The sequence below is a fragment of the Sus scrofa genome, chromosome 9, assembly GCF_000003025.6.
Source record: "Sus scrofa isolate TJ Tabasco breed Duroc chromosome 9, Sscrofa11.1, whole genome shotgun sequence".
Taxonomy (NCBI): domain Eukaryota; kingdom Metazoa; phylum Chordata; class Mammalia; order Artiodactyla; family Suidae; genus Sus; species Sus scrofa.
In genome coordinates, this window is record NC_010451.4 from 2,605,000 (window position 1) to 2,612,445 (window position 7,446).

A 7,446-nucleotide genomic window follows, 5' to 3' on the forward strand; every position below is an offset into this window, starting at 1 on the left:
ACTATACTACAAAGCTACAGTCATCAAAATAGTATGATATTAGTACAAAAACAGAAATATAGACCAGTGGAACAGGATAGAAAGCCCAGAAAAAAACCCCCGCACCTATGGTCAACTAGTCTATGATAAAAGAGGCAAGAATATACAATGGAGAAAAGATAATCTCTTCAATAAGTGGTACAGCTGGGAAAACTGGACAGCTGCAGGTAAAATAAAATCAGAACATTCTCTTACACCATAAACAAAATGTGTATTTAAACTCAAAATGGATTAAAGACCTAAATGTAAGACCAGATACTATAAAACTCTTAGAATAAAACACAGGCAGAACACTCTGACATAAATCACAGCAATATCTTATTGGATCCATCTCCCAGAGTAATGAAAATAAAAACAAAAATAAATAAATGAGACCTAATTAAATTTAAAAGCTTTGGAGTTCCCGTCATGGCACAGTGGTTAACGAACCCGACTAGGAACCATGAGGTTGCGGGTTCGGTCCCTGCCCTTGCTCAGTGGGTTAACGATCCGGTGTTGCCGTGAGTTGTGGTGTAGGTTGCAGATGTGGCTCGGATCCCATGTTGCTGTGGCTCTGGTGTAGGCCGGCAGCTACAGCTCCGATTCGACCCCTAGCCTGGGAACTTCCATATGCCATGGGAGTGGCCCAAGAAATAGCAAAAAGACAAAAAAAAAATAAATAAATAAAATAAAATAAATGTAAAAGCTTTTACACAGCAAAGGAAGCCATAAACAAAACAAAAAGAAAAATGAAAAGCTGGGAGAAAACATTTGCAAGTGGAGAGACTGACAAGAGATTAATCTGCAAAATACACAAACATCTCATGAAGCTCTACATCCAAAAAACAATCAAAAAATGGGAAGAATCTCTAAAGAGACATTTCTCCAAAGAAGACAGACAGATGGCTACTAGGCACATGAAAAGATGCTCAACCTCACTAATTATTGGAGAAATGAAACTATCATGAGTTATCCCTTCACACTGGTCAGAACGGCCATCATCAAAAAGTCTACAAACAAGAAACACTGGAGAGGGGATGGGGAAAAGGGAAGCTTCTTACACTCTCGGTGGAAATGTAAATTGGCACAACCACTGTGGAGGACAGTATGGAGGTCCCTTAAAAAAAACAAAAAAACTAAAAATAGAACTACTATATAATCCAGCAATCCCACGCCTGGCATTTATCTGGAGAAAACCGAAATTCAAAAAGAAACATACCTCCAATGTTCACCGCAGCACTACTTACAAAAGCCAAGGCATGGAGGCAACCTAAATGCCCATCTACTGAGGACTAGATAAAAAAGATGTGGTGCATGTACACAGTGGAATATTACTCAGCCATAAAAAGGAAGTAATGCCATTTGCAGCAACATGGATGGACCTAGAGATTATCATACTAAGTGAAGTCAGTCAGCCAGAGGACAAATATATCACTTATATGTGGAATCTAATAAAAATGATAGAACTCATTTATAAAACAGAAACAAACAGATTTGGAAATCAAGCTTGTGGTTACCCAAGGGGAAAGGTGGGGTGGGGGGAAGAGAGGGATAAATCGGAATTTTGAGACTGGCATAGACACACTACTACACAGAGACGAGATAACCAACAGAGGACCTAGCACAGGGCCCTCTACTCCGTGTTCTGTAACAGGCTATACGGGAAAAAGAATCTGAAAAAGAATGGGTATGTGTGACTGAAACTAACGACACTGTAAACCAACTACAATCCAGTGTGAAATAAAAACTGGAGTTCCTGCTGTGGGTTAAGGATCAGGCATCGCCACAGCTGCGGCTCGTATTTGATCCCTGGCCCGTGGGCTTCCATATACCACGGGTACGGCTAAAAAAAAATAAATTTTAAAAATTAAACTGAAATAAATAAACAGGGGGAAAGAGACAACTCTCTCACGAGAAGAAGTCCAAATCATTTACACAGTCAGCCCTCCGGGAGGCGGAGGGCTGTCCACCCCCCGAGCGCGGGCTCTGTGACCTGACTGATTTCCTTCCGCAGCTGTGCTACGACTGGGTGGGACATCGGAGAAATCTGACAACCTCTCTCAGCCGGTGACCCGATTAACAGCAAGAGTGATAAATGCTGTGACAGCACGCACCCCTGAGGGGGCGCGGTGGAAACAGCTCTTTTTCTGTCGTCCTCGTCCCCTAAACCCATCACCCCAGCTCAATCAGGACAGAAACAGCACACAAATTCTCTAATTCAGCTTCCTCTGAAATACCTGGCAATCCTCCTCCAAAGTGTAAGGGTCATTAAAAACAAGTCTGAGAAACTATTACAGCCCAGAGGAGCCTGTGAGGATAAAACAAATAAGGCATCCCGGCTGAGATCTGAAGAAAGAGATTAGGCAAAAACTAAAGAAACAGAATCTGTATGGACTTGGTTGTGTTAACATCATTTTGTTAAGTGGAACAAATGTACCCCACTGTTTGTCAGGGACGGGAGATGCTTAGAGATATCTGGAAACTCTGTATCAGCTTCTCAACTTTTACTGCAAATTTCATACTGTTCCTAAAATTAAAATTTTGCTTAAAAAATTAGCAGACACTTGCCCGATGTCTGCAGATTCAAAAGGATACATGGTAATAGGAGAGAATTAGGAAGCCAATGGTAAAACAGGATGAGATGAAGCTGAGTATCAAAGTGGATTAGCAGACTTCAAATCCTGATTGGAACAGTAAAGACCAGAAGGGACGCCATTAAACACGACAGAAAAACCGGGAAGGACCACCCAAAACGTGGAAGTAAAAAGGAAGAAAAAAGTTCATGATGAAAAAAATTCAAATCAGTGATCCACGCATATGGCAAAAGGAAAAACAATAGCACAGGAGAACTTCCGTGATAAAAATCAAGTCTGCCACCCTACCTGTCTTTTTATGCCCCGATTTAACCCAGAGAAGTATTTCTTTCTTCCTTTCTTTTGCTATCTAGGGCCGCACCCCAGGCACATGGAAGTTCACAGGCTAGGGATCCAATGAGAGCTACAGCTGCTGGCCTAAGCCACCTCAAGGCGGTTCCACGCCGATAAAATTAACAACACAGTGGGTATGAATAATCTGCTTAGTCTGATATATAAAGCCAGAGAGAATGCAGTTTCTACACTGCTATTTATTAAGCTACCAATCAACTTCTCAATAAACAAAAAGTAAATATAAGCAGTATAAACCACATTTCTTACCAGAATGAAAACCAGAATTTAACACCAAAGAGAAACAAAAATAGAAAAAAAAAAGTCTCAACTAATTTTGAAACTTAACTTTTCCTTCTAAAAACAAAGCAAAAACACTAAAAATGCCGTAACTTCAAAATCTGTAGAGCATAGCTCAAGCTCTACTACTATCCAGGTAAGGATTTGCCTTCGCCTAATTAAACAAGAATGAGATGAATTAAACGTTCAACTCAAAGAAAAAGCAATAGAACATACAAGAAGTTCATAGGTTAAAAGCAAATTAATCAGTTACTCCATGCAAGTAACGACAGAGCTAGGAGGAGAGGTCAGAGATGTTGATTACACGCTGGCATTAAAGACTCCAAAGCAGGAACAAGGATAGAAGGTCCACGGTGTGGCCGTGACTGCACGAAGCCTAAGCGCTCTGTAAGCGATGACTACTGAAAAAAACAAGGTCAAGAACTGTCACAGTTTAAACTCTAAACTACAGACTAGACCCCTCCGAGGAGGACGGTAGGGCTTAGCACGAAGCCAACATGCTGAGCCCCGTACTACGGAAGGGGGAGGGGCGTGCAGCAACGCCCAGGTTGCAGGAATCTAGCGCTAAATAACCAGGATTTCACAGCTTCAAGGTGCTAATTACGGGAAAAGGGAGCATCTGTCTGTGAAAAGGGTTGTTTAAAGCGGTGGCCTGAGATAAGGAGAATCCTAGCTCTGATCAAGAGCCTTAAGCAGTTTGCAAATGGGTGTCTGAAATAAGGGTGCCTGGAGGTTCCGACGTCCGGTGGAGGGGTCGGGAAGGACTGGAAAAGCAAGGCGAGTTGGAATGCACGTCTCTCCAATTTCTCCTCCAGGTGATCGGTCCAGTCACACCTGGCACGTCCATGAGGCAGGCATCCGAGTCATTCCCAAACCTACTGAGCAGACGGAGCCACCCGGGGGCCGCCCTCTCACAGAACCACCGATGCGACGACAGCCCTGGACCTAGAACCCTACCGCCCGCCCGCCTCTCCTCGCCCGCGCACGAACTTCCCGCAGCCCGCGCCTCCAGCCTCGGCGGCTCGCGCCTCCAGCCGGGACTGGACGCAGGCAGCGAACAAGCCGAGGGGAAGCCGCGCGCTCCACGTGGACGCCCTGCAGCGGAGCCCCGCGTCCTCACCTCCCGCTGAGCAGGGCTCCCGTCGCGCCCCGGAGCCAGTTCAGAGGCGCCACAGAAGTCGCCGTCCAGGCTGGGGACAGGAACCCGCGCCGGCGCCCACGCCTGGAGGAGGCGACGCGGCCACACTCCACGCCGACCGGCGCCTCTCAAGTTCCCAGGGCGGGCGGGGCTCCGCGCACGCGCACCAGCCGGGCAAGGCGTCCCCAGAGGCCCCCGCGGCCCCTCCGGTCCCGCCCCCGTCCAGGCCCCGCCCCGTCCAGGCCCCGCCCCCTTCCCTGACTAGAGCCTGACTTGGGGCCAAGGATGCCTGGCCAGGCCCAGGGCAGGTGGGAGAAGGACGTGTCCAGCTCCAGTTCCCTCTAGAAGTGGCCAAAATCCTACCGTCTCCCCGCCACCCGCTCTCCTCCCCCATTTTCCTGGACTCAAAATTCAGTGAAATAATTTCGAAAAGTTATCGTCTGGTACGTAACACGGTTTAACACGGTTTTTAAGGATTCGCTCATTCATTCAGTTTTGCATCTGCAGTTCAAAAAGTCTTGCAGAAGATCACGGGTCGGGTTTTGTCTTATTCTTTCTGAGATACTTTGTGACATCAAGAAGCATTGTAAGTAGGCAACTGGGTATAAGTTCAGGGGCTTAGAGGTGTCTGGGGCCACTTGTAATATTTGTGTCAATAACGGGGAGATGGTAGTTGATACTGGGACTGGGGGGGGGCAATTGCGATGAGACTGCAGAGAGAAAAAGAGAAAACAATAGAAGGTGGGGGCCTCTAAGACTGGGCCCCAGAGGAAGAACTCAAACTAGTAAGTCAGGGAGCTTTCAACGCAGGGTAGAGCATGACAGGAAACACGTTTTTTTTTGTTTGTTTTGGCCAACCTCGTCTGTACTCATTACTTTCATAAGCAAATTTTTAAATAGCATCTCACTCATACCACAGGACTCTAAGAAACAGGTTATCATCACCCAATTTACAGAAACTAAAAGGCAGCAAAGCTGAGCTTCAGGCTCAGATCACTTTGCACCTGTCCCACTGCTCCTCATGGGATGCTTCAAGATTCAAAGGGCCATTAGTAAGATATGCCAGAATTTTGGAAAGATATTTTCCAATATTAGGGGAAGGGTGTGTGCCATGAATTGTTTGTGATGGGGTTGACCTTTATAAAAGTCACTTTCAACTAGCTAGGCAAAAATTCAAATTTTAACTTGTAAGTATTGCCAATAAACAGGCTCAGACATAGTTTTTAGCCAATTACGAGTGCAGAGAAATGCAGAGATCCATTCTCCGATGTCAAATGATCAAATGAATGTGGTACACCTGTACCAGGGAATATTACTCAGCAAAAAAAAAAAAAAAAAAAGGAAAGAACTATTGATGCAAATAACACTTGGATAAATATTGGGGAAGTGATGTTGAATGAAAAAAGTCAACCCCCAAATATCACAAACTCTATGATTCCGTTTATGGAACATTCTTGAAATGACAAAATTATAAAAATGGAGAAAAATTTAGTGATTTCAGTGGTCAGGGATGGGAGTTGGGGAGTGAGTTAGCTGTAGCTGTAAAAGAATAGCAAGGAAGAATCCTTGTGATGATAAAACTGTCCCTTTTTTTAAACTGTATCCATGTCAACATCCTGATCACAGCACTGCAAAATGTTTTTATAAGATGCTACCATTGAGGGAGTTCCCGTCATGGCTCAGTGGTGAACGAATCCAACTAGAAACCATGAGGCTACGGGTTTGATCCCTGGCCTCGCTCAGTGGGTTAAGGATCCCACGATGCTGTGGCTGTGGCGTAGGCCGGTGGCTACAGCTCCCATTAGACCCCTAGCCTGGGAACCTCCATATGCCGCAGAAGCGGCCCTAGAAAAAGAAAAAGAAAAAGAAAAAATGCTACCATTGGAAAACTGGATATTGGATACATAAGATCTCTTATAACTGCATGTGAATCTACAATTACATCAAAACTAAAAGTTTAATAATAATAAAAAGGAGTGCAGGGAAATGGAAAAGGTGCCAAGCAGGAGGCAGAATGACCACCCTTCCTCCCACACCTCTTGTAGACATGAGCTTTCTGATCCTGTGTCTTCAAACATCCACAGAAGCCTGGCCACTGCGCTCTAGCTGAACAAGGGTCATTTTCAGTTTGCGGTCACCTCACTAAAGGTCGGCCTAGTGTCTAATGGCACGACTTTAAAACATTTCTCTCAATATGTGACTTCCATCGCAAAGCCATCTGGGACTAGATCCGTAAGACGCTTAGAATTACTTGGTGCAGATTCTTCTCTGAATTTAAGAAAAAAAATAGAAAACTTGACCTGACTTAAGCCAAAACTGTTCCTTACATGTTCATTCCGCCATTTTTTATTGAGAGTTTAATATGCGGCAACGCTGTGCTACCAAATGAAAATACATTAGTAAATGCAATTAAATGAGGACTGTCTTTATAACCAACAGAAGCATTCTCTATGCTAAGCTATTGTATTTCTTCACCCACAGTTCTGTGTTCACACACCCTCACAATGCTGTATTATACAGATTGTGAGTTGCACTGTTCAGTCTGGAATTCGTACATATTCACAACACAAATAGGAGTGATTTAGTTTCATGGTCCATGTGCTATGGATATTTGTCAGTTTCGGGCTTCTGATCATTCGAACAGCCTTTCTGTAATTATAGTCTTCTGGGCAGTTAAAGCCTGTCTCTCTCCGTAGAAGCACCTGATATTCACTTTCTTTGTCTCCAGTGAAGCTAAGGCAAGGCATTCAACTTGGACTTGATCAATTAGATGCACCCACTCTAGTCAATTAAGATGTAATTGAATTAAGACCTAATGACATGAAAAAGCGAGGATATCAAATATTTGTTTTCTTTCTAAAATAGGCTTTATTTTTTAGGTCAGTTTTAGATTTGCAGGAAAATTGACAAGATAGTGTATGCTAAGTTCCCATATACCCCCCCCCACCACTTTTCCCTGTTATGGACATCTGACATTATTGTGGCACATTTGCTACAATTAGGAAAATAAGATTGATACATTACTACTATTATCATCATGTCTTTTTAGGGCCAGACCTGAGGGAT